Genomic DNA, 27,320 nt, shown 5'->3' on the forward strand with positions numbered 1-27,320 from the left:
GTAGTTGATCTAGATTTTGGCTTTTAATTTTTCTAGTTTTTCTTGCAATACTTGGAGAATTGTATGAACACAGCAGGAAGCTTAACTTTTTGTCTATGACATCACGTAGGACCCCAAAAAAGCTTTCCCTGATAGCTTGAAGCCATGCCAACTAACCTCCAGTGCAAGCTTAGTCAGCATATCCCTAGGGGCGAGTTGGCATAACCTGATGCAGGTGGGAATACTTAGACAGGACACAGCAATTTCCGAGGAAAAACTTTTTCATTTGATCCAAAGGAAATGATGCCATTAGCTGCTATTGGGCACTGAAAGACACCAATGGTGAAAGTTGAAAATTTGTGCTGGACTGGGACTCAAAGCTGGATCTTTCCACTGAACAGTCCACAGTCGCCTTGACTGGCTTGGCCATCTGGACATGGTCCCTGACTGACTCAAATATTCAACTTATCTACACACTATTGGAATAGTGCCACTACCCATCCCTCATTACTTGTAGTGATTCACTGAGTCCCATAAGAGTTTGAGATGTTCGTGCGTCCACACTGAAGGGACTACTGGGCTGTCAAGAATTTATGTGGTGTTTGTTCTTTCAGACGTGTCCAAAAGAACACACACATGTAAATACATTTTATTTTATCAAAAGTTGGGGTAACAGCCTTTTCAAAGAATAAGTTTGTAAACAAATTGCTTGAGGAGAAATAATACTTGAACAAAAATAAATTCTGGATGAGCAACAGGATGAACTTAAATATGTGAACAAACAGTGAATTCCTCAAGAAAAAGAAATTGTGTTTATTGTTACAGATACTTGCAGTTAGTCAAATAGAATTAGTTCAGTGTTTTAAGTGAAAAGTGAATGTTGGAGCTGGGCACACATTTGTTTGAACAGGTGGGTTCAATTTTCATACAATTTGTCCCGTACTGAATCATTTGCATTTGGACATCTCCAATTTTTCCCTGTTTTGGCCATGATGAACATGCAAACCTCTTTGCCATTGGTTTTGATACTCTTCCCAGGCTACCGACGGGCATGATACTCCACCAAAATAAAGTCATTTAATATATACAGGGGGTAACGGGTCTAGGTGCAGGTATTTCTATTGGTGACTAAGGATGGTGTAAGGAATAACATTACATCAGTATTCACTTTATTTGCAGACTAATGATTATAGCTGTTAGGAGTAGTATATGTGGCAAGTGCAAGCCATTGAAGCTTATTTTCCTGTTGGTAGCAGGTCAGGTGTTGAAATTTGGACACATGGATACAAAACAGTTGGTCTATATTGACAGGTGTAGTCCACTTAGTGGTGCAGTTACACCCCTGCAGAAAGCATCAGGTCATAAAGTTTGTGATTTGTTTGTGGTGGGAAGGCTGTTGGATGCAGAAAAAACCAACCAACACACTAATGTGTGTGAAAATATTAAGGTACTGCATATAAAAGTATCTGCGCTTACACCCGTTACGCCTTGCACAAGTGTACATGTACATGTGTACATGTCTAGCATAAAGGCACCAATTTGTGATACAGCAACTATATATATTATATGATTTTAAGATAAACAAAGACATCAGCTACAATTGGACACTAAAATAAATTCAATGGTGACAAGTGAAAATCTGAACCAGATTCGAACTCAAACTCGGGTTTCCCACTTTATGTGAGTGGTCACCTTAACTGTCTCAGCCATCCAGACACACTTCCCATTCATCCCAAGTTCTCAACTTGTCACTGGGTCCCACAGGAGTTTGGACATAATGTGCATCCACACTGAAATTTCTATGAGCCATTGGGGCTCATAGAGATTACTATATATACACTCCTGGAAATGGAAAAAAGAACACATTGACACCGGTGTGTCAAACCCACCATACTTGCTCCGGACACTGTGAGAGGGCTGTACAACCAATGATCACACGCACGGCACAGTGGACACACCAGGAACCGCGGTGTTGGCCGTCGAATGGCGCTAGCTGCGCAGCATTTGTGCACCGCCGCCGTCAGTGTCAGCCAGTTTGCCGTGGCATACGGAGCTCTATCGCAGTCTTTAACACTGGTAGCATGCCGCGACAGCGTGGACGTGAACTGTATGTGCAGTTGACGGACTTTGAGCGAGGGCGTATAGTGGGCATGCGGGAGGCCGGGTGGACGTACCGCCGAATTGCTCAACACATGGGGCGTGAGGTCTCCACAGTACATCGATGTTGTCGCCAGTGGTTGGCGGAAGGTGCACGTGCCCGTCAACCTGGGACCGGACCGCAGCGACGCACAGATGCACGCCAAGACCGTAGGATCCTACGCAGTGCCGTAGGGGACCGCACCGCCACTTCCCAGCAAATTAGGGACACTGTTGCTCCTGGGGTATCGGCGAGGACCATTCGCAACCGTCTCCATGAAGCTGGGCTACGGTCCCGCACACCGTTAGGCCGTCTTCCGCTCACGCCCCAACATCGTGCAGCCTGCCTCCAGTGGTGTCGCGACAGGCATGAATGGAGGGACGAATGGAGACGTGTCGTCTTCAGCGATGAGAGTCGCTTCTGCCTTGGTGCCAATGATGGTCGTATGCGTGTTTGGCGCCGTGCAGGTGAGCGCCACAATCAGGACTGCATACGACCGAGGCACACAGGGCCAACAACCGGCATCATGGTGTGGGGAGCGATCTCCTACACTGGCCGTACACCACTGGTGATCGTCGAGGGGACACTGAATAGTACACGGTACATCCAAACCGTCATCGAACCCATCGTTCTACCATTCCTAGACCGGCAAGGGAACTTGCTGTTCCAACAGGACAATGCACGTCCGCATGTATCCCGTGCCACCCAACGTGCTCTAGAAGTTGTAAGTCAACTACCCTGGCCAGCAAGCTCTCCGGATCTGTCCCCCATTGAGCATGTTTGGGACTGGATGAAGCGTCGTCTCACGCGGTCTGCACGTCCAGCACGAACGCTGGTCCAACTGAGGCGCCAGGTGGAAATGGCATGGCAAGCCGTTCCACAGGACTACATCCAGCATCTCTATGATCGTCTCCATGGGAGAATAGCAGCCTGCATTGCTGCGAAAGGTGGATATACACTGTACTAGTGCCGACATTGTGCATGCTCTGTTGCCTGTGTCTATGTGCCTGTAGTTCTGTCAGTGTGATCATGTGATGTATCTGACCCCAGGAATGTGTCAATAAAGTTTCCCCTTCCTGGGACAATGAATTCACGGTGTTCTTATTTCAATTTCCAGGAGTGTATTTACCAGTAGGTGTGGTCCCCGTTCTGTCAGACATGGCATAACTCTCCCATATCTTTTCACGTTATAAATCTGTGTACTTCAAGATAAGTTTGTCTATGGCAACAGAAAGTGTTGGTTAGGCTTCATCCATGGGAAAGTACCAGAAAGTGTTTTACAGTGCAGTGTGACATTGCAGAACCCCCTCGCAAAAAAAGAAATGAAAATTATTTTCTGTAACTGAATAACCTTTTGAAAGCTCTTACCATCAAATACAAGAGATCTTTTGTGAGCTGTGTCGATCTCCTCATTCTCTCTGTCCATCCCCTCCTCCCCCTGTCCATCACCTCATCATCCTCTCTCTCTCCATGACCATCTCTCTCTCTCTCTCTCTCTCTCTCTCTCTCTCTCTCTCTTTCTGCCCCCTCCCTCCCTCCCTCCCTCCCTCCATGTCCTACCCCCTATCTCTCTGCCCATATCCTCCTCCCCCTTCTTCCCCTGTCCATCCTCTCCTCCCCCTCTCTCCTTTCCATCTCCTTCTCCCCACACTCTCTGTCCTTCTCCTCCTGCCAACATCTCTCTTTCCATCCCCTCCTGCCATCTCTCTCCTTATCCATCGCCTCCTACACCCTCTCTTTATCCATCCCCTCCTGTATTAATCTTATGTTTTCCTGTGGCATTGCCCATCCACATGTTTAGCTCCTGCAGAACAGGTCGATAGAGAAGGCGGATACTATTGTGACATCACATATTATGCATGAAGACTAAACATCAGGGGCTTTTTCTGCCCCTGACATGTTGGCTGTACTGCAAAACAGATCATGCCAATACTACTCCAATTCAACACCAACACATCTGTCATGTAGGGTGACCTAAATGTCATGAGTGGGAAATTCATTTCCTTCCGCTGACATTGGGGCTGTCCAGCAAAGCACACCGATAAAGCAGACCAATACTAATGCTGTACAGCACACTTGTCTTGTAGGGCAGTCTATATGGTAGGAGCTGAAAAATGCATGTTTTTGCCCATATCCTATTGGAGCTATGTAATACAAGGGATGTTCAGTGAGTAATACAACACATTTTTGCTTGACCTATTTTCGTTAAAAAAATATGGAATTTGTTGTAGGGATATCATGGAATTTTTCCCACTTCAGCCCCTATAGTTTCATGAAGTTCTGATTGGTGGTGGCGATATACATAGTCTTCAAAATGGTGACTGTAATGGAGGTGCTTTCCAAACAGAGAGCTGAGTTTTGGCAGAAGACAAGAGTATCACAGATATTCATAGATGCTTGCAGAGAGGCTATGAAATCTGGCAATGAACAAATGAGTGAGAGTCATTGCACAATGTGTCCACTATCATAACAAAAAAGCTTGTGCAATCATGTCCAATTTCCAGTTGCACACAGCTGTGACTCCTGCAGTGTTGGAATGTGCAGACACTCTCATTTGAGGTGCTTGACAGATTGCACTCAAACACCTTGCTGCACAGCTGGGTGCTTCTTTTGGTAGTGTTGACACTCACCCACCAGTTGGAGTACCGTAAGGTGTGTGCCTGCTGGATTCCTTGCTGCCTAATGGCTGACCATAAAGAACAATGAAGGACAATCTGCACAGAATTGCTAGCATGTTACAAGGCTGATTGTGACAATTTTTTGGCCAAAATTCTCACAAGCAATGAAACATGGGTTCATCACTTCAAACCAGAAACAAAATGGCACTCCCTGGAGTGGTGCCACAGTACCTCTCCTTTGAAGAAAAATTTCAAAGTTGCACCCTGAGCCATTAAAGTTATGGTGACGCTTTTCTGGGACTCTGAAGGGGTTATTGTGTTTGATGTTTTCTCTCATGGTGGAGTGATCAACTCGGAAGCATATTGTGCTATTCCCAGGAAATTGAAGAAATTGTCACCAGAAAAATGAAATGAAATTCTCCTGTTTCATGACAATACAAGGCCTCACACAAGTCTGCACACTCGAGAGGAGCTCACAAAACTTCATTGGACCGTTCTTCCTAATCCAACTTACAGCCCAGATATCTCACCTTCTGACATCCATCTGTGAAACATTCAGGGATATGGGAGGAAATCCCAGACAAACAAACATACTTCCGTATGTGCATACATACACACATACATAATTACTTACAGTGTGAATAGGTACATACTCACAGAAAAAATTGGCAACACAAAAAAAAAAATTAATTTAGAGTAATGAATTTTCAGGAACACATTTGTCTAGGTAACAAATTTAAGTGATTAACATTGCAAGATCACAGGTTAATGTAAGCTTGATATAAACCATTTAAAACTTGAAATGCTGCTACATTAATAACCAATGTAGCCGTCAGAATGTTGAATGGAAGCATGCAAAAGTGCATGCATTGTGTTGTACACATGCTGGATGTCAGTTTGTGAGATGGAGTTCCATGCCTGTTTCACTTAGTCAACACAGGTATGGTTGCTGCTGGTTGTGGATGATGCTGGAGTTGTCATCTGATGATGTCCCATATGTGCTCGATTGGAGACCGATATGGTGATCGAGCAGGTCAAGGCAACATGTTGATATTCTGTAGAGCATGCTGGGTTACACAGCAGTATGTGGACGAGTGTTATCCAGTTGGAAAACACCCTCTGAAATACTGTTCATGAATGTTCGCAGGTCGAATCAGCAGACTGATGTATAGATTTGCAGTCAAGATGTGTAGGATAACCACTAGAGTGCCTCTGCTATCACAAGAAATTGAACTCCAGACCACACAACTGTAGGTGTAGGTCTAGTGTGCCTAGCAAGCAGACAGGTTGGTTGTAGACCCCCAGTTGATGTCATTCTAACAAAAACATGGAAATGGAAAAAAGAACACATTGACACCGGTGTGTCAGGCCCACCATACTTGCTCCGGACACTGCGAGAGGGCTGTACAAGCAATGATCACACGCACGGCACAGCGGACACACACCAGGAACCGCGGTGTTGGCTGTCGAATGGCGCTAGCTGCGCAGCATTTGTGCACTGCCGCCGTCAGTGTCAGCCAGTTTGCCGTGGCATACGGAGCTCCATCCCAGTCTTTAACACTGGTAGCATGCCGCGACAGTGTGGACGTGAACCGTATGTGCAGTTGACGGACTTTGAGCGAGGGTGTATAGTGGGCATGCGGGAGGCCGGGTGGATGTACCGCCGAATTGCTCAACACATGGGGCGTGAGGTCTCCACAGTACATCGATGTTGTCGCCAGTGGTCGGCGGAAGGTGCACGTGCCCGTCGACCTGGGACCGGACCGCAGCAACGCACGGATGCACGCCAAGACCGTAGGATCCTACGCAGTGCCGTAGGGGACCGCACCGCCACTTCCCAGCAAATTAGGGACACTGTTGCTCCTGGGGTATCGGCAAGGACCATTCACAACCATCTCCATGAAGCTGGGCTACGGTCCCGCACACCGTTAGGCCGTCTTCCGCTCACGCCCCAACATCGTGCAGCCCGCCTCCAGTGGTGTTGTGACAGGCGTGAATGGAGGGACGAATGGAGACGTGTCGTCTTCAGTGATGAGAGTCGCTTCTGCCTTGGTGCCAATGATGGTCGTATGCGTGTTTGGCGCCGTGCAGGTGAGCGCCACAATCAGGACTGCATACGACCGAGGCACACAGGGCCAACACCCGGCATCATGGTGTGGGGAGCGATCTCCTACACTGGCCGTACACCACTGGTGATCGTCGAGGGGACACTGAATAGTGCACGGTACATCCAAACCGTCATCGAACCCATCGTTCTACCATTCCTAGACCGGCAAGGGAACTTGCTGTTCCAACAGGACAATGCACGTCCGCATGTATCCCGTGCCACCCAACGTGCTCTAGAAGGTGTAAGTCAACTACCCTGGCCAGCAAGATCTCCGGATCTGTCCCCCATTGAGCATGTTTGGGACTGGATGAAGCGTCGTCTCACGCGGTCTGCACGTCCAGCACGAACGCTGGTCCGACTGAGGCGCCAGGTGGAAATGGCATGGCAAGCCGTTCCACAGGACTACATCCAGCATCTCTACGATCGTCTCCATGGGAGAATAGCAGCCTGCATTGCTGCGAAAGGTGGATATACACTGTACTAGTGCCGACATTGTGCATGCTCTGTTGCCTGTGTCTATGTGCCTGTGGTTCTGTCAGTGTGATCATGTGATGTATCTGACCCCAGGAATGTGTCAATAAAGTTTCCCCTTCCTGGGACAATGAATTCACGGTGTTATTATTTCAATTTCCAGGAGTGTAGAATATGGGGATGAGGTGAGTGAGTTGCAGGATTTCGACATCTCTGATTTAGTGGCAAAACTTCATACGAGTAATGGGGCAAAGTTTGTTCTATACCACTTTCCATTGTGGTCAATTTTTTCAAGATGTCTGCTCTTCTGAGGGGGGGGGGGGGGGGATCCCCTGGTGTCCTCGCTGTGGTGGTGGCAGTGGGGGGTAGGTGCATCAATGTTGAATTTTTGACATCATCACCCCCACTCCCCATTTATGAATTGGTGGGAAAAACATTCATCTGTGATGATTTGCTGGAGAGGAAGAATGTAAGGTACTGGCTTGGGAATTGTGTTCATTTATTTGTATGTGTCTAATCCTGCTGGATGAATTTCCTAAATTTTGGTGGGGAAACCAAACTGATAATTACACTACTGTCCTGCTGCTTCAAATTCAAATAAATACAAGTGCTTAAAATTAGTGGGATGACAGAAAAATGCTCTAGTGAAAAAATGGATCTCATGACAAGAAATGAGTGATAAATGTGATCAATATATTGATTGTTTATTTAAATGTTAATTACATTAATCGAATTGCTGGTAAATGTGTTCAATAGATGAGATTTTGGTGTTGGGCAGAGAGCAGTTTAATAAGTGTATTACCTGTAAGCATACAGCTGAGGACTCCATCCATAGCCTTCTACATGAGAAATGGAAGGAGGTGATAATGGATGAGTGTAGGAGGAATACTCTGCAAATAATGGTGATGCAGCAGGATGGACTGAGGATGCATTCTTCAACTCAGAGAGACTACTCTGTGTGCTTGAGCTGTTTGTGTTTTTTGAAGTGGCTAGTCAATCCACAGAGCAGGAAATAACTTTGTCCTGTTCTACTACCCTGACTGAATGAATCAGAGGTGTATGGAGCTTGACTGATGAAGCTTGAAACTGATTTTGTTCCTGTTTCCAATATCATGTGTGCTCATATGTGTTTGTGCATGTGTGCATGCATTCATTCATGTTAGTGTTCACTTTGCTGTGCACCCTACTCCACAAAACCATTCATAATTGGTGAGGTACTGTCCTACAGCCACTGCCAGAAGAATTTTCTCCCACCACCATACAAGTGTATAGCTGCTGAGGAACTTGTACACAGATATATGCTAAAAAGGGATGGGATAGCAAACTATCACTAAAGTGTAGGAAGGCCAATACATGCTACCACAACTGACAAAAAATGCTTCACTGCTCTAATTACACATCAAAATTGTCGTGAAAAAACCACCACTCATAAACAATGGGTCATAATGCAACACATGCACTGGAATTTGAGAAAAATCATTGTAATAACACAACTGCAAAAATCAACCCCAAAAGATTTCTCCAGGATAGAGTGGAGCAGATGCATATGTATTCATTTTGATGTGTGGATACAGACTACACATCTTAGAAACAGTCTTATGTCCCCTCCTACCTACCCTCCTCCCTTCCTCTGTTCCTCCTGTAGGTAGGGATACCAGTTTTCCAGCCCTGTTCTAACCTGCCGCCAATGGCATACAAAGAGATCCATCTGCAGGCAGTGATATACTATTTCTGATGTGCAGAAAAGTCCCACAGATAGACAAAAGGTTGGAGAACAGGACACTTTTGATAAGCCATTAAACGTATTTAATATTCTGACACAGGAAGTATATTTCCAGCATATGACACACATTCACACTGCAGGTTTTCTATCCCTCTCACTATGTTGACAAACTTTAAAATGCTATGATAAATGACTTGCCACAACGTTTTCCTCACTCTAGAATGCATCATGAGTCCACCTCATTACAACCCTCTCAACTGATTACTCCAACTGCTTTCTATCGTCCTTTAACATGGATCCATGTTAAATTAGAGGCAGATGGTTCTCTTTTTCACGGAAGCATACAAGACAGCAGTCAACTATTCCTATTACCTCAGTAGACATACTGCAGCATATTGTTGAAAACCATGCAGCAACTGTCTGGCAAGGTATTTGTTAGTTGATACTTCATGGTTGTGATTAGTAGAGTGTACAGAGAAGTATACTGTAATTGCTGTTTATTAGAATTTAAAACAATTACAGTTTTTCACAGGGTCAAATATGTGGTCAATTCTTTAGTTGTATATTGCAGTCCCCAAGCTGGTAATATAATACTCTGTAGCTAAGAATAATGTAAAGTTTATCATAGTTACATGTCTGGACACTTTGTATAATAATAATAATAATAATAATTTATGAGGTGTTTGTTGATACCTTTGGGGTCACACCTCAGCTTGAGGTCCAACACACAAATTTATTACTGCACATTTTGTGGTCATCCACGTTAAACAGTCTATTCGTCATCTTATCGCTGACCACGATCAGTTACTGTTTCTCTAGTTCTCAGTGCTTCCACATCAACTTTTTCTCGTATTCATCTTGCTCTTACACAGTTGTCCCCGTGTACAAGAATTTTCCTACACCAAGCAGATAGCTGGCCGCAGTGGCCAAGCAGTTCTAGGCACTTCAGTCCGGAACCGTGTGACTGCTACGATCACAGATTCAAATCCTGCCTCGGGCATGGATGTGTGTGATGTCCTTAGGTTAGTAGGTTTAAGTAGTTCTAAGTTCTAGGGGAATGATGACCTCAGATGTTAAGTCCCAGAGTGATCAGAGCCATTTTTGAACCAAGCAGACATGTAAGTACTCACTCCAATTTTCCTGCAGTTTGGCGTATTTGTCAATTTATACGTATTTTCCGTCAATTTCTGTAATTTTGCCGATTTTGTCATTTGCCCACATTTTTTAGATTTGGATGTGCTCAAATTGCTAACATAACCAGCAGTGGCTTGATTTTATATGGGTAATATTCATCAACCTAGTAAAAAATCCCGAGAACTTCCTTACTTCCAATGATCTATATGCATGCATTTTGGATGGCACAAGTATGAAAGTAATCAAATTAGATAGTTAAAAGTATAGTAACCCTCGTTTCATAGTTATATGAGACTCAATGAGTGCTGCATGCGAAAAATATAGTGGAAACTCGAAGTCTGTAGACAATTCAGTGTTCTCCAATGCATCAGAGATCATGTATGTAGACTCATGTAGTTGTGCAGTTGATGGGAGCTCAAAGTCTGGAAACAATTCTGCATGTTGACATGATTCCTACCCAAATGTGTAGTGAGCTGCAACAGGGAGTTGACCTGAGTACAGAGCTGATTTCTCCTCCTGCTGCTGCTGATGCCGACGCAGCTGCAGTCACCTCTGTTTTTGCTCTGTATATGCTCTTATTGCTTACCTAGTGTGATCTGCTATTTCTGTTTATACCATTCAACTCTGATATGTGCCCACAGCCCAGCCAGGGTATCTACAATTCATTGATAAAACACATGTTCCTGGATTGCTGTTTGGGCTTAGAGGGCTGATGTTATTCTATTGTAAACACAACACAGTTACGCTATTTCATGCACTGGGTTCCCAGGTCCCCTACACCCTCTCTCCCTCATGTCCGCAGCTCGTGGTCGTGCGGTAGCGTTCTCGCTTCCCACGCCCGGGTTCCCGGGTTCGATTCCCAGTGGGGTCAGGAATTTTCTCTGCCTCGTGATGACTGGGTGTTGTGTGATGTCCTTAGGTTAGTTAGGTTTAAGTAGTTCTAAGTTCTAGGAGACTGATGACCATAGATGTTAAGTCCCATAGTGCTCAGAGCCATTTGAACCTCTCTCCCTCACTCCTCTGACTTCCAATGCATTTGTGATGAATAATGTCCACCATACTGATGGAAAACCAATTTCGCTGCCTTCCTGTACATGAATGCAGATGCTTGCAAAGTACTCCATTTCCCTACCACATTTTGCACATAAACCGAGTCTTCAGTTTCATGACTCCAGTGATCCAAAGCTAGTGACAGGGGTTTGTGAGGTACTGCAATCCCTGTGTATACATTTGCTTGACAGATGTTGTGTGTGGAAGAGACTGTGTTCTGTTCATGGAGTTTATTAGTGCAGCATAGCATGTAATTTCACATGTCAAACACCGCTGCTATGTATTTGTCAGTTTCCTCATAAGATGTTCCTTCATGCATTTTCTGTTGCTGATGATCATTTTATAGGACTGATGTTAGTATAGCATAATTTCTGAACCATAATTGCATATGAACAGTGGCCACTATACACCTCTGGAATGCTATATAGTGCATGTGTCACAAAGAGTCTATATACTTTTTACTTTGGTGTGGAAGGTAGTAGTTTTATCATGTTTAAGTTTGTCACCATAGTCAGTGGAATAGAAAACTTGCAGCATGAATTTATATCATGTGTCGGAAATATATTTCCTGCAGTGGAGTATTAACAGCATTGCATTCCATGACTATAATGGAAACAACACTGCTTTAACATTATAGAATGTTTAAATGCAGAGCCCTTTAGGTTAGGAGTGTGTGTTTATGGTCTATGATGATTTCTCTCTTTCCAGTACCTTCTCGGTATGGAATCCAAACACTAGAACAATACTCCAGAATTGATAGCACAAGTGATTTACATAAAATTTTTCAAACTCTCTCCATCTGGAGCTCCATCACGCAGAAACCATATAGTTCTTCTTCTTCTTCTTCTTAACTGTCTGTTATATCACCACAGCACTCTCAAATGTATCATGTGTGTATGCACCAGCAAGAAATGCTGACCTCTTCGTATGCATCTAGAGAGATCGTGTGTACTTGGACGGGTGACATGTGTAAGAGTGGTGTGGAATAGTCTTCACAGAACGGCAGTTGCGGTATTGCAATGAGAATACTGGCTTATACCACTAGTGTCAGTCAACTGTGCACGATTGGTACATGTGTATGCCCTTTCATAAAGCAAAATATCAAAGTGTATTGGTTATATGGTGCCCAGCTCGTTGTGTTCCTTCATGAGATGTGAAAGTAGTGGGTATAGTGCTTTAAAAATAATTGTGGTCAGTTCCAAATTAAATTGGAGACGATGCTGCAGGGATGGTTTGTTAAAGACCATTACCAGATGTATAGAGAGACCATCCAGAATTTTGCTCAAGATCCTTAGTCAATACGTTCAATGAAGGGGCAGCTCATTTAGAAATGGGGAGCAGAGTGCTGCTATGGATATGATTCGTTTGTTGGGGTGGTAATCATCAAAGGTGTTGGTGAGATCTTTCAATCTCCGTCTTTATCCTGTGAATGCGAGAATACTTTTTGACTCCCATTGCTTTAGGGAGAGATGACCAATCGTAATAAAATCTTTATGAAGTGTTTCGGCTAAGGAACGTAATTTTTGCACCTCCTCTCCCTCCCTACGAAACAGAATTTGTGTTATGTGATGTAGGGAGTGTAACAGGGTTTACGATATATCCACATGCATATAGCACTCACAGAGTGGTGTAACAATGATACATTGAGAACCAGCTGCAATGTCATTGGCTGATAGCATAACGAGCTCGACGCTGTGAGGAAATTTGTTGATTCGAGAAGTCGAGAGCAGTGGTTGTGAATTCGTGTAATTGGGTAAACTGCCTTGAAATTACGGAAAATCTAATAAAAATAGTGATAATTGATGGAAAATACGTAAAATTGAGGAAAATACGACAAAATGTCAAAAATAGTTGTTGTAGAGCTCCATTGGCAGTTTGGTCATCTGTCATCGACAACAGTATCATAGACAGAGTTCATAGTCTTATTCAGCTGGATGTTACGAAATGACGAGGAGGGAGGGAATGATTGTGCTTTTTGTTTTCTGACGTGTGAATAGCTAACTTGAAGGCAGTTGTTCTTTTTTTATATTTTTGTGTCTGAAATGTATTTAATACCCACATGCATGACAATTTATTTACAAGACTTCCACAGACATTAATACTGAGTGCTTGGAGGCTAGGAGAGCACGCGGGCTGTGAGAGGCTGCTGGAAACTGTGGTGGTCGGCACCCGGCCACTGGTCAAGGTGCCCACCCCTCTAGTGACTGCAGCCCCCTGGAGCTGCTTCTTCACTCCGTGAGATGTAACCAATAGCCATAGCGTGCTGTTGGCCGTTCTGCTCCTGGATATTTGTCTACAACGAATAGTCAAGTATTTCACTACTGAGCGGTCGTCATTTCCTAGAAATACGTTTGATTTCTGTCTATTTACCGTTCAGTTCTTCATCCATGACAAATAGTCAAGTACTTCTCTTTTGTTCCAGTGGGGCCTGCCTTTCTGAGAAATATACAGGGTGCATCAAAAAAATATTTACACACTTTGAACTGTCATAGACAATTTATTTCCCATTCTACAAGGTTAAGTGTCTGTGAGTAAGTAATGTTATGTTTCTTCAACAGGTGGCAGCAGTGCCAAGGAAGTAACTGCAACGTGGCGGACGTGCGTTTGAGCTTTGAAGCGCGGAAGAAGTTTGAGAATGTAGCTGAGATTCGAAGACAGTGGAGAAGTGAGTATGGTACAGAACTACCTTCTGGGTTAACAATTACACGTCTACAAGACAAATTCGAAATTCATGGAACAGTGTGTGATGCACATAAAGGTCGATCAGGGCAGCCTCGTACAGCTACAAGTGATGATTCCACAACTGCGGTCTTGGAACTGTTTCAGCGTTTGTCTCAAAAATCTTCAAGGCAAGCGGCATGTTAGAGTAATGTAAGTGCTAGTAGTGTGCTACGCATTCTGAAGAAAGGCAAGTTTCGTGTGTACATTCCAAGCCTGCTGCAACAGGTAAGTGGCGACGATCCAGATCGAAGGTTAGAATTTTGTGAATGGGTTCAGGAGATGGTGAGACGTGAACTGGGGTTTATGCGTTGCATAATTTGGTCGGATGAAGCCCAGTTCAAACTCAATGAAACTGTCAATAGGCACAATTGTGTGTACTGGGCTGAAGATAATCCTCACATTACAGTTGAAAAGACTGTGAATTTGCCTGGCGCAAATGTGTGGTGTAGTTTGTCTGCAAGGGGACTCATTGGGCCTTTCCGCTTTGAAGGTACTGTTACTGGAGAAACGTACCTAACAACGCTTGCTGACTCCATATTCCCTGCCATTCGTGAATTATACGGTAATGATGAGTTTTATTTCCAACAAGATGGCGCCCCACCACACTATCATAGGGATGTACGAGCATACCTGGATCACAGTGTGGCAGGCCAGTGGATAGGACACAGGGGACCAATCGAGTTTCCTACACGCTCTCCAGACCTCACGCTGCTGGATTTCTTCTTATAGGGCACAGTAAAAGATGAGGTGTACAAACATAAACCACGTAACCTGGACACACTTTGGAATGAGATTCAGGCAGTGTGCACAGAAATCTCATTGGACACTTTGGTATGATGTATGGAATCAGTGGTGACTCATACTCAGAAATATATTGATGCTGAAGGCCACCAGTTTGAACATTAATCACATTTGCAAAGTACATTTATTTTTCCAATTAGACTTTAAGCTTTCCATTTCCAGAAATTTAACATTGTAGAATGGGAAATAAATTTTCTATGACACTTCAAAGTGTGTATACATTTTGTTAATGCACCCTGTATGTAATGGCATCCTATTCTTCAGACAACTGTCTATCTGTGATTGATTTCTGCAGACCAGAAACAGTATATCACTGACAGGGACGAATCTCTTGGGTACCATCAGCGATAGGTTAGAACAAGATTGGAAAACTGGTATCACCACCTACAAGGGGGAGCAGAGGGAGGAGGGAAGTTAAGACAGGTTAGTCGTCACCCACAAGATGAACACACGTGTAGCTGCTGCCAATCTCTCCTGTCAAGATCTTTTGGGCTCGTTTTTTTGGGTAGTTATGTTGTTGCAATTCCCAGAGCATGTGTTACATTATGATCCGTTGTATATGAGTGGTGGTTTTTCCATCTCAGTTTAGATGTGTAATTAGAGCAGTGAAGCATTTTCTGCCAGTTGTGGTAGTATGTGTTGGCCTTCCTACATTTCAGTGATAGTTTGCTGCTCTATCCCTTCTTACAATTTATGTATGTATGTGTTCTGTGTACAAGTTGCTCTGTACCTATACACTTGTAGGTCAGTGGGAAGCAATTCTTCTGGTCGCTAATTCGCACGGTGTTGTGGAATAGGGCACACAGCAAGGTGAAAAGACACACACACACACACACACACACACACACACACACACACACACACACACACCAGACAGGGGAACCAAACCTGTTTCAAGCGTCATTCGTCAGCCCCATACAGCAAGGCGAGCACCTCTGGTTCACTCAGTCTGGGGTAGTGGAATAGGACGAAGTTGTCTCCTGCTCTGTGGAGTGACTGGCCATTTCAAAAAACACAAACACTTCTAGTACAGTCAGTAGTCTCTATGAGTTGCAAAATGCATCCTCAGCCATCTTGCTGCATCACCATTAGTTGCTGAAAACTATTCTCCCTACACTCATCCATTATCACTTCCTTCTCTATATCATTTAGGTAATACCCTTATTAAATTCCCATCTGTCCAGCATCAATATCACATCAATTGGATAAATTTACCAGCAATTTAATTAATTAAATGAATTAATGTTTAGATAAACAAACAATATATTGCTCAAATTTACCACACATTTCATTTCATAAGATACGTTTCTTTACGAGAGCATTTTTCTATCATTCAACCGATTTTAAGCAGTTGTGTCTTTTTGAATTTCAAGCAGCAAGGCTGATGGGTAATGTAAGTTCCGTTTTCCCACCAAACTTTAAGCAATTATTCCAGCAGGAAAATACATATACAAATAAATGAACACAATTCCCAATCCAGTACCTTACATCCTTGCTCTCCAGCAGCTCAGCACAGACTGAGTCTTTTTCTCGCTAAGTCACAAGTGGTGAGGAGAGGGGAGATGGGTGGGGGGAGGGGGGAGTGCGGAAGGGGAAGTGAAAGTGAAGTCGGCGTAGGATTGGGGGTGGTGACATCAATAACTTGATGCTGCCAGATCTACCAACCATGGATAAGAGGAGGAATGACCATCCAGGCAGAGTTGCTATCTCTTGAATAAATTTAGTCATGATGCAAAAAGGCGTAGAACAAACTTTGCCCCACTATTTGTATGGACCCAGGCGTACACTTGCTTGCAGACATTTTCGAGTAATTCTGTAGTTTATGCATGTACATGTGGCAACATGTGCTTAAAAATGTTATTAGTAAGGCAAAAAGTATGTGGTATGCAGATAGAATAGCTAAGTCTCAGGATAAAATTAAAACCATATGGTCAGTCGTAAAGGAAGTTGCTGGTCTGCAGAGACAGGTCGAGGATATAGAATCAGTGCGTAGTGGGAATGTCCGTGTTACTGATAAGTCGCATATATGTACAGTATTTAATAATCACTTTCTGAATATAGTAGGTGAACTAAATAGAAACCTAGTCCCAACAGGGAATCATATAGCACTCTTAGAAAAAAGTGTTCCGAGACTGTTACCTGAAATGTTCTTCCATGATACTGACAAGAGGGAGATTGAGTTAATAATTAAATCACTAAAGACCAAGAACTCTCATGGATATGACGGGGTATCTAGCAGAATACTGAAGTATTGTTCTATGTATGTTAGCCCAGTTCTCAGCCATATCTGTAACTTTTCCTTTAGGAGTGGTCGGTTTCCTGACCGATTAAAGTACTCGGTAGTGGAGCCACTTTATAAAAAGGGAGACATTGATAATGTTGACAATTTTAGACCTATTTCTATGCCATCGGTGTTTGCTAAAGTTATCGAGAAGGTTGTATATACAAGGTTACTGGAGCATTTAAATTCACATAATTTGCTGTCAAATGTTCAGTTTGGTTTTAGAAATGGTTTAACAACTGAAAATGCTATATTCTCTTTTCTCTGTGAGGTTTTGGACGGATTAAATACAAGGTTGCAAACGCTAGGTGTTTTCTTTGATTTAACGAAGGCTTTTGACTGTGTTGACCACAAAATATTACTGCAGAAGTTGGACCATTATGGAGTAAGGGGAGTAGCTTACAATTGGTTCGCCTCTTACTTTAAGAACAGAAAGCAGAGGGTAATTCTCCGCAATATTGAGAGTGGTAGTGATGTTCAGTCCCAATGGGGCACTGTTAAGTGGGGCGTTCCCCAAGGGTCGGTGCTGGGGCCACTGCTGTTTCTTATTTATATAAATGATATGCCTTCTAGTATTACAGGTGATTCAAAAATATTTCTGTTTGCTGATGACACCAGCTTGATAGTGAAGGATCTTAAGTGTAATATTGAAACAGTAACAAATAATGTAGTTCATGAAATAAGTTCGTGGCTTTTGGAAAACAATTTGATGCTAAATCACAGTAAGACTCAGTTTTTACAGTTTCTAACTCACAATTCAACAAGAACCAATATTTTGATCAGACAGAATAGGCATATTATAAGCGAGACGGAACAGTTCAAATTCCTAGGCGTTCGGATAGATAGTAAGCTGTTGTGGAAAGCTCATGTCCAGGATCTTGTTCAGAAGCTAAATGCTGCTTTATTTACCATTAGAACAGTATCTGAAATAAGTGACACTTCAACACGAAAAGTAGTCTACTTCGCATATTTTCATACGCTTATGTCGCATGGTATTATTTTTTGGGGTAACTCTTCTGATTCAAAAAGGGTATTTTTGGCTCAAAAACGGGCTGTTCGAGCTATATGTGGTGTAAGTTCGAGAACCTCTTGTCGACCCCTATTCAAAAATCTGGGAATTCTGACATTGCCCTCGCAGTATATATTTTCTTTAATGTCGTTTGTTGTTAGCAATATTAGCCTATTCCCAAGAGTTAGCAGCTTTCACTCAGTTAATACTAGGCAGAAATCAAATCTGCATGTAGAATGCGCTTCCTTGACTCTTGTGCAGAAAGGAGTGCAGAATTCTGCTGCATCCATTTTCAATAAGCTACCACAAGAACTCAAAAATCTTAGCAGTAGCCCAAACTCTTTTAAGTCTGAACTGAAGAGTTTCCTCATGGCTCACTCCTTCTATTCTGTCGAGGAGCTCCTGGAAGAGCTAAAAAATTAAGCAAATTCCAGTGTTACATTGTTGATTGTCTTCATTTAAACTTACGACTTGTCACCTGAATATGTTTTTTTTGTATTTCATTTTATCTGTTTCTAATATCGTGTTATAATTTCATGTATTGACTCGTTCCATGACCATGGAGACTTCTCCTTAATTTGGTCCCACGGAACAATAAATAAATAAATAAAACACCGACGTGCCATAACATCCCTGACGTGCAAAAAACTCTTTGGGCCAAGGCGGCCATTATGTTCTGTCTATGTGATACTTTCGATGTGTAATGACGTATATCTGAAGTGTGACAATAAATGTGCTGATTGTTTTAACAAGTGGATCAACGGGTTGTTATTTATAATGATAAGGACCCAAAACCCTACATTGGTGACACCGACAACAGCTTGTGACGCTCTTCCCGTGTTCTACGTGAGTTCAGTAACAATAACAATCATGTGTGTATGAGTGAACCGCCTGTATCCTCATGCGGCCTACGCAATGAGGTGTACCGCTGTACAATTTCTACAGTCAGAATCCAACCATGCCACCCACTTGCACTACGCATGGACTCTATACATCGAACATTTAGAGGCCCTCCAACCTGCAAGTGGATTGCAGTACCACAACACTTACAGACAACGCATATGTACTACCCGCCATCTTGCCTCAAGATCGTTCTTTCGAACATACAGGAGAAAGTGTGAAAAGAGATCCGGACATTCCACCGCTAACGTCACACGCTCAGGGGTGTGCAACCGCCCTCAGAACTTTGCACTAACTTTCGGAACAGTGCCACTACACGGCTGCTACATCATACGCACCGCGAATCAGTTCCGTGCCTGGCTATGCACCGCCTCAATTTTCTGATCGAACTGAATAGTGTATAGTGAATGTGACCTCTCCTAGCATCTCACCCACTTTTGCTAGACATCAGACAGCAATAACGACCGATCCGAGGGGTGTAATAGTTTACGGGCCCTCGGGCCTACCCCCCACAGCAGACGCCATATTGACTGCTCCCACACCTGTGGCTCTTACACACCCAGTGGTCGTGGATTCCAAACCAACTAAGTTACCGAAACTGCCGACTTTTGCAAAAACGCAGCCCAACACATGGTTCGCGTTAGTCGACTCTATTTTCGCCGCCACAGGCATTGACTCAGAAGAATCATGCTTCGTGTGTTTGATGGGACATTTGCATGACCATTTGGATTTGATTAGCGACATTGTGATCAGCCTGCCGCCTTCACCGAAATATACGAACGCGAAAAGACACATTTGTGAAAGACCTTCTCGAGCTCCGGACGAGATTATTCATCATATCATTCACGAGGAACACCTGCACGACCTCACCCCATCGGGACTATGGCGACGACTCTGCGCCCTCGCACCTGTGGATTTGCTACTCGATACAGCATTATGGTTGATGTGGCTCGTCAAAATGCCAGAAGCATTACAACTACAGCTCCTGCCACTCACGAGATGCTTTCGGTCACGGATCGAGCTTTCAGGATTATTAACTGGCAAGTGCGCAGCATGAAGAGTGGGGGTAGTGATCTCAACAGCGCGCCACTGCCCCTTCCTCCTCCAGGATTCGGGCGAGCTCGCTTCCTCAGCGCTCACGCTACGACAGCGGTGACATCTGCCTGCCATCGCGGGGAACCAGATACAGCCTCCACATCTGCCATGACAACCGACACCGCACTGCAGCGCTCCACAACGGACACAGCCGACACCAGGAGCTCTACATCACCCCCGCCTAACACAGCCTGGCCGCTGTGTTGGTTCCACGACAACTTCGGCGACGCGACCAGGAAATGTCACAGCCCTTGAGCAGCAGGAAATGCAGCTCGCGAGGCGCCATAGGCGCAGCGTCTCGCGCACAGGAAAAAAAGACGCCTTACAGCAGCAACAGCATCTAACATGGTAAGCACCAACGGTTGTCTATTCGCTCTTGACCTCGTCTCAGGAACTAAATTCCTCGTTGGCAGGAGTGCTGATACGAGTGCAATACCCCCAGCTGTCGCATCTACCATGTTAACTTCCTCGCTCAGAATGTTACACGTGGCTAATGACTCAAAGTGTTAGGTACGGCGCCTTTAATGCTCAGACTGCAAAAGACTTGAAGCTTTCGTGGACTTTTCATGTGGCACAGGTGACTTGTCTGGTCTTAGGCACTGACTTTCTGCGACACCACAAATTTTCGCTAGACATTCCGTGAAGTACGTTAGTCCACCAACCTTTGCGAAAGACTATCGCCCTTATGGCCACTGCGTCTGTATCACCCATTCGGTCAACAAACATTGACATTTCACTATTGCAGACCGAATGTGCTCTTCTTGCGTCCAAGTTAACTAGTAAAAGTTGTGACGTGCTACTACAACGACAAGAAATCAGTGAACTCAAGCAAACGCAGGCCAAGCTCACCTCCCTTATCGAGCGTACCGAACAGACATTACACAGCACGAAATCTGAACTCGCCTCACTTCGAGGTGTTCGCTCTTCGCACAAACCAGCGTGTGCTCAGATCATTGACTCATTGCACGAGTGTTCGAACGCTAACGACGCACCCCCCGCACGTAGCATGTTATCAATCACGAGTGGCGCATGTCACAAACTCAATACGACTGAGGGCCCTCCGGTCAGACACTGACCACGACACTAGAATCCACACAAACTCAAAGCGGCGAAAGCCATCATCACGGAACTATTAAAAGCAGGCATTGTACGCCGAACCTCCAGTGACTGGTCGTCACCGATTCATCTCACACTGAAGAAGGATGGTTCCTACAGACTCTGTGGCGACTATAGACGTCTCAACGACTATAGACGTCTCAATGACCGACAATCATGGACAATTACGCAGTACCGAACATTCAGGACTTCGCTTCTCAGTCGGCAGGCGCTAAAATTTTCAGTGTGGTAGACTATGAGAAAGCGTATCACCAAATACCAATGTACGAACAAGATATCCCTAAAAAGGCCATCACCACACCCTTTGGCCTCTTCGAATACGTTTACATGCCTTGCGGATTGAAAAACGCTGCCCAAACCTGGCAGGGTTCTTAGATACAGTGTTACGAACGCTACCTTTCTGCTACGCGTACCTGGACGACATTTTGATCTTTTCTTCCTCTCTGGAGGAACACGAGCTTCACATCCGGGCGCTGTTTGACACATTACAATCCCACTGTGTGATCGTCAACAAAGACAAATGCAAACTGAGACAGGATTCTGTTGTTTTTCTGGGACACATAGTTTCAGCCGATGGTAGCCGGCCCACACAAGAGAAAATAGACATTATCAAACAGCTGCTGATACCAGAAACATACCATGAACTCCGCTGGTTCTTAGGAATGATCAATTTTTTTCGCCGCCATATTCCAAGAGCCGCCAAACTACAGCTCCCCCTCACAGACGCACTGCGCGGGCCACAAACATCAGGCGACAGGCGCGTGCCGTGGACAGAGGTCATGCGTGCGTCTTACAAAAGACTCAAAACCGCACTTGTGGAAGCCATCACGCTTGCCCATCCACACCTGGATGCAACACTTTCGCTCACCACGGACGCTAGCGAAATATCTATCGGCGCAGTACTTCAACAACACAGAGGAGAGGTGGTGCAACCTCTTGAGTTCTTTTCAAAATACTTTCTCGCTCTCAGTGCAAATGGTCCGATTTCGACAGAGGGCTCTTAGCTGTCTACGAAGCCATTAGATATTTCCGCGAAGACGTCGAGGGACGCCCCCTCACGATCTTTACAGACCACAAACCTCTCGCCCAAGCACTCACAAACCCTCCAGCCGACCCACCTCCTAGGAGGTTGCGTTATTTCGACCTCATTTCACAATACACAACTAATGTACAATACGTTTGAGGATCCGACAACATAGCCGCTGATTATTTCTCCCGGATCTCGGGCATATCTTCCTCAATCGACTTCGACGCTTTTGCTCGAGCGCAAACAAATCATGACTGCTTGGCGAGCCTTTTATCTGACAATAATCACTCTCTGTGACTGGCGCACAAGACGATCCCCGGCACACTGCAGACGACACTTCCACTGGCATGCCACGCCCCCTCGTCCCCTCCTCTTTGCGTCGCTCGGTGTTTGACGCACTGCACAGTTTTGCCCAACTGAGCATTCGCACACTACGTGCATCATCGCCGAGCGTTTCGTATGGCCTTGGCTTCGCAAAGACTGTCGCGACTGGTGCCGCACTTGTATTTCGTGCCAGCGGTCCAAAGTTGGACGCCACTGCACGCCCCCCTCAGGCGTCTTCCGCTCTCCTTCTGGCAGACTCCGCCACATCCACATCGAATTTGTCGGCCCCCTTCCCCAGGTGGATGGTTACCGATACTTGCTTACCTTTATCGACAGAACAACTAGATGGGTTGAGGCAACCCCACTAGCAGATATTTCGGCCGAAACAGTCGCCAATGCTGTCCTCTCCACATGGGTCGCACGTTTCGGCTGCCCCGAAACCATTACTACAGACCAAGGCCGTCAATTCGAGGCTGTCCTCTTCACAAAAATGTGGGAGCTCTTCGGCGTTGGCCGCATTCGCACGACAGCCTATCACCCCCAATCAAACAGCTTAGTGGAACGATGGCACCACACATTAAAGACAGCGCTAATGTGCCACGAGGAACGGTGGTTACACGCCCTCCCGTGGGTACTGCTAGGCCTCCATTCTGTATATAGAGATGACCTGCAGTGCTCAGCGGCCGAACTGCTCTATGACGAGCCGTTCACCATACCAGTCGAGTTTGTCGAGCCTTCACCTCTCCAAGCACCATCGAATACGCCGTGATAATCGAGAACATACGACAGACGATACGAACGCAGAGAACACCCGCTCCGAAAGCACACACTCCGCCTATAACATTTGTGCACCAGCGGTTAGACACGTGTGAAGCTGTGATGCTTAGGGACGATACAGTGCGCGCCGCCCTGCAACCCCCATACACAGGCCCTTACAGGGTACTTAGGCGCTCGTCGAATACATTCGACATCTGTATCAAAGGCAAACCCTCGACAGTGTCAGTGTCTCGACTCAAGCCGGCGTGGGTCACTGCAGACGACAACACCTCCAGCGACCTGACACCACCGACTACGACGGACGACGACTTCCACACCGCTGCCGCCTCAAGGGACAACACGCCGGCCACGCCCCCTCCCCAACGCCGGGAACCCTCGCTGGGCAGAGTCCAGGGTCCACGCCCTTCACCCCACCCTCTCCTGCTACGCCCGTCACACACTTCTCACCCGACATTCAGAAACTCACTACCGTCTCCATCGACGTCTCACACTTTTCACCGCCTGACATCTGTATAACTACCACAAATGATTCTCTCTTAGTCATCCATGCTCGCCCCCCCCCCCCCCCCACGCGCTCCGCCGACAATGACATCTTCCAACTTTCCGTTCTCCACTCCTCACCGATCCCCAATTCCTTAGATCCTTCCTTCATTCAATCTTTAATTGATGCCATGGGGACACTGTACGTGTTGTACCCCGTGTCTCCGTCTATTCACCCCACCCCCTCTGTCACCCCACGAATCGGTCGCCGCATACTCCCACCGGTGTGGCACCGTGATTACATTTTTCCATCCAAAAGGGCTCGAACCCCGGCCCCGCCCCACCCAGTTCCCCCTCCGGACGAAGACGGCGCGACACCTGCACCCTCCCCCCACAACAGCCAGAGCCTCATGCTCCGAACTGCAGGGGGGGGGGGGGTCTCTGTGGCAACACTGACGTGCCATAACATCTCTGGTGCGCAACAAACTCTTTGGGCCAAGGTGGCCATTATGTTCTGTCTATGTGATACTTTCGATGTGTAATGACGTATATCTGAAGTGTGACAATAAATGTGCTGATTGTTTTAACAAGTGGCTCAACGGGTTGTTATTTCTAAAGATAAGGACCCAAAACCCCACATACATATAGGGCTACACACTGGATCGTGCTTTCTATTACACTAGACCACGGATTTCATGGAAGGGGAAGTGGAAGTGAAGTGGGTGTAGGAGTGATGGTGGTGACATCAATAACTTGATGTCAGATCTACCAACCATGGATAAGAGGAGGAATGACCATCCAGGCAGAGTTGCTATCTCTTGAATAAATTTAGTCATGATACAAAAAGGCGCTAAACAAACTTTGCCCCACAATTTGTATGGACCCAGGCGTACACTTGCTTGCAGACATTTTCGAGAAATTCTGTAGTTTATGCATGTACATATACACACTGGATCGTGCTTTCTATTACACTAGACCACGGATTTCATGAATGGCAATGCTGGAAAAGACATGTATCAACAGAGAACTTTTGACCAATGTAGACAAGTTGCAGTATTCATGGGAGAGTTTTTCAAAGCGTCCATAGACATGCCAAGGCAAGTAACCCACAAATGCATGAGACGTTAAATACACCTGATGATTTGAGTTACAGACTATACCTTGATGTAAACAATTTCTCCTGGCATGTCATGCAACAATCTCTGCCAGTTGGACGGTTGTGTTGGCTGTCCAGTGTGGAAAACGTCTAGTTAAGTGATTTCAAAGATTCGCAGCGAACTTGGTGCAGGGTATGTCGTAGAGGCACACATGGCATATGCTAATAGTTTGCGTTAACACGCACAGCGACTTGCCGCTATAATGAGAGTGCCTAGTTCCATGGATCAGTTCCTTCCCCAGGCTAATGATGAAATTCAGGATAAACAGCGAGATATAATGCATATAGGAACTTCCTGCGATGTCGCAGTTTGAGGATGGAACCGATTAGAGTCACCTATGCAATAAAATTCGACCAGTTGCTCTGGTGAACGAATATATTTACATTAACACTGATAAGCGGACTTCCGCGACATGTGACTTCGAAAAACTTTTCTTTTAACCAATGAATATTGCAAATTGCGGCAAAACAATGGAGAATATTAGAGAGCAGTGCAAAATTTACTGACGTATGAAATGAGATGGTCATCGTGGCAAGTAAAATTATATCGCCAACCGAGATTTTAAACAAGGCTACAATCTTCAGTGACGGTTAATTACGGGTTTGCGAAAAGTGATGTCATAGGCGAAAAGTTACTTTGTACAGATATGGACAGCTTGAACTATAAATATTGGGTGAAGGGTTGCAGTCCATACGAAGTAGTGTGTGTGTGTGTGTGTGTGTGTGTGTGTGTGTGTGTGTGTGTGTGCCTGACCCGCGCGCGTGAGCTCGAGAGAGAGAGAGAGAGAGAGAGAGAGAGAGAGACAGCGAGCGAGCGAGAGAGAGCGAGCGCCATGCTACTTACATCATCATTGCCCACAGTCGGTTGACTGGTCCCTGTCATAATGGGTTGTACAGGTAGCAAACTTGGCTCAGTCATACACATTCCCATTGGACCGAGTTGGTTCAAAATACTTGGGAAAAAATAAAAAAGGTCAGATAATCTAATTGTTGACTGTAAGGTAATGGGAGAGTCACGTAAGATGTAACACCCCTTTTATTTCGTGAATGGTTACGCATATCGAAACGTGGTTTTCGGCAAATGTTAAGAGCGTCGAGAGGCACCCTTTTTTTTTGTTTGCCTAATGTTTTTAGCGCTGGTATCAACGAAGACACTGAAATAAGAATGTCTTTAAACAGAACCGTATGCTTTTTATAACTGCATGCGATAGGTCTTGAGATGACAATTACAGTGATATAGCGTTTGTTAATATTGACAACACCTGTCGTGAAAAAATTCGAGAAGTGTCCAAGAATATGAGAGCAGGGTGGCTGGAATCGACATTAGTGGTGCAAACACCGCCAAGCCGAGCTCTCTAGCTATGATGTGTCAGAATGTCAACACATTTGCCTGTTTATTTGTCTGCACTCGAGGCCGCTTATTTTTGCAGACATGTACACCAAAGGGGAGAAGTTGGATATTTATATGACGAATGTAAAAAAAATGTGGTAAAAACAGTACAGCGATGTAGAGCTATCCATCTGGATCGCCAATGTCCGACGCACGAGGCAATTACAGGAATTGTTAAGACAGTAGTGCGATCCAGCTGCTTGAAAGTGAAAAAGAAGCCAAGACATAAAACTGCAGCTGACAGAGAACATGAAGAAGCTGTTCTGGCTACAGAGCTAATGAATCCGCACAATGATACGAGACATACTGCCGAGGAATGTGGAATCAGCGAGGCGACTGTGATTCACATCCTTCATCGACAGAGTTTCCATCCTTAATATCTGTCACTACATCAGGCACTCGACGACTATGATTTAAAACGCCGTACAGAATTTTGTCGGTTTGCCCTTCAGCAACTGAGAGACGACCCTATGTTTTTCCAGTGTGTACTCTTGACTGATGAAGCAACGTTTACTAACTACACTAATTTAAATTTGCATAATGTGAACAGAAGAACAAAGTATGTTCTGCCCCACTGACGTCATCCAAGATGGCGGCCGTGTCGTCAGCTGATGACGCGAGTACCATTATCAAAGACTGCGGCCGTGACGTCAGCTGTAGACGCAAGTACAGTTAATCAAGATGGCGGCTTTTGACGGGAAAGTACCACGCCCCCCTAGTGGGCAGTTTGAATTTTGGCGGGAAATTGAATTATGTGCTTCTACAGGTCCCCCTTTCCGACTTTTTGCATAATGGTGCGTCATCCTCTTGGAAAATGGACGGGAATTTCGAATTTTGGAGGGAGTTTTGCTCCAAGAGGTTACTCCTGCAGCTGAGAGGAGTTAGAATGCTGTTGCCACTACTAGAGACTGCTCATGATGCCGTTCAGTTCGAATATAATTTGTTTAAATTTCTATAAATTTGTTTAAATTTATTATCTACCTACAGCAACAGTAATGGCTTAGTGTGGTGCTACTGCCGCAAG

This window comes from Schistocerca cancellata, chromosome 4, assembly GCF_023864275.1.
Source record: "Schistocerca cancellata isolate TAMUIC-IGC-003103 chromosome 4, iqSchCanc2.1, whole genome shotgun sequence".
Lineage (NCBI taxonomy): Eukaryota > Metazoa > Arthropoda > Insecta > Orthoptera > Acrididae > Schistocerca > Schistocerca cancellata.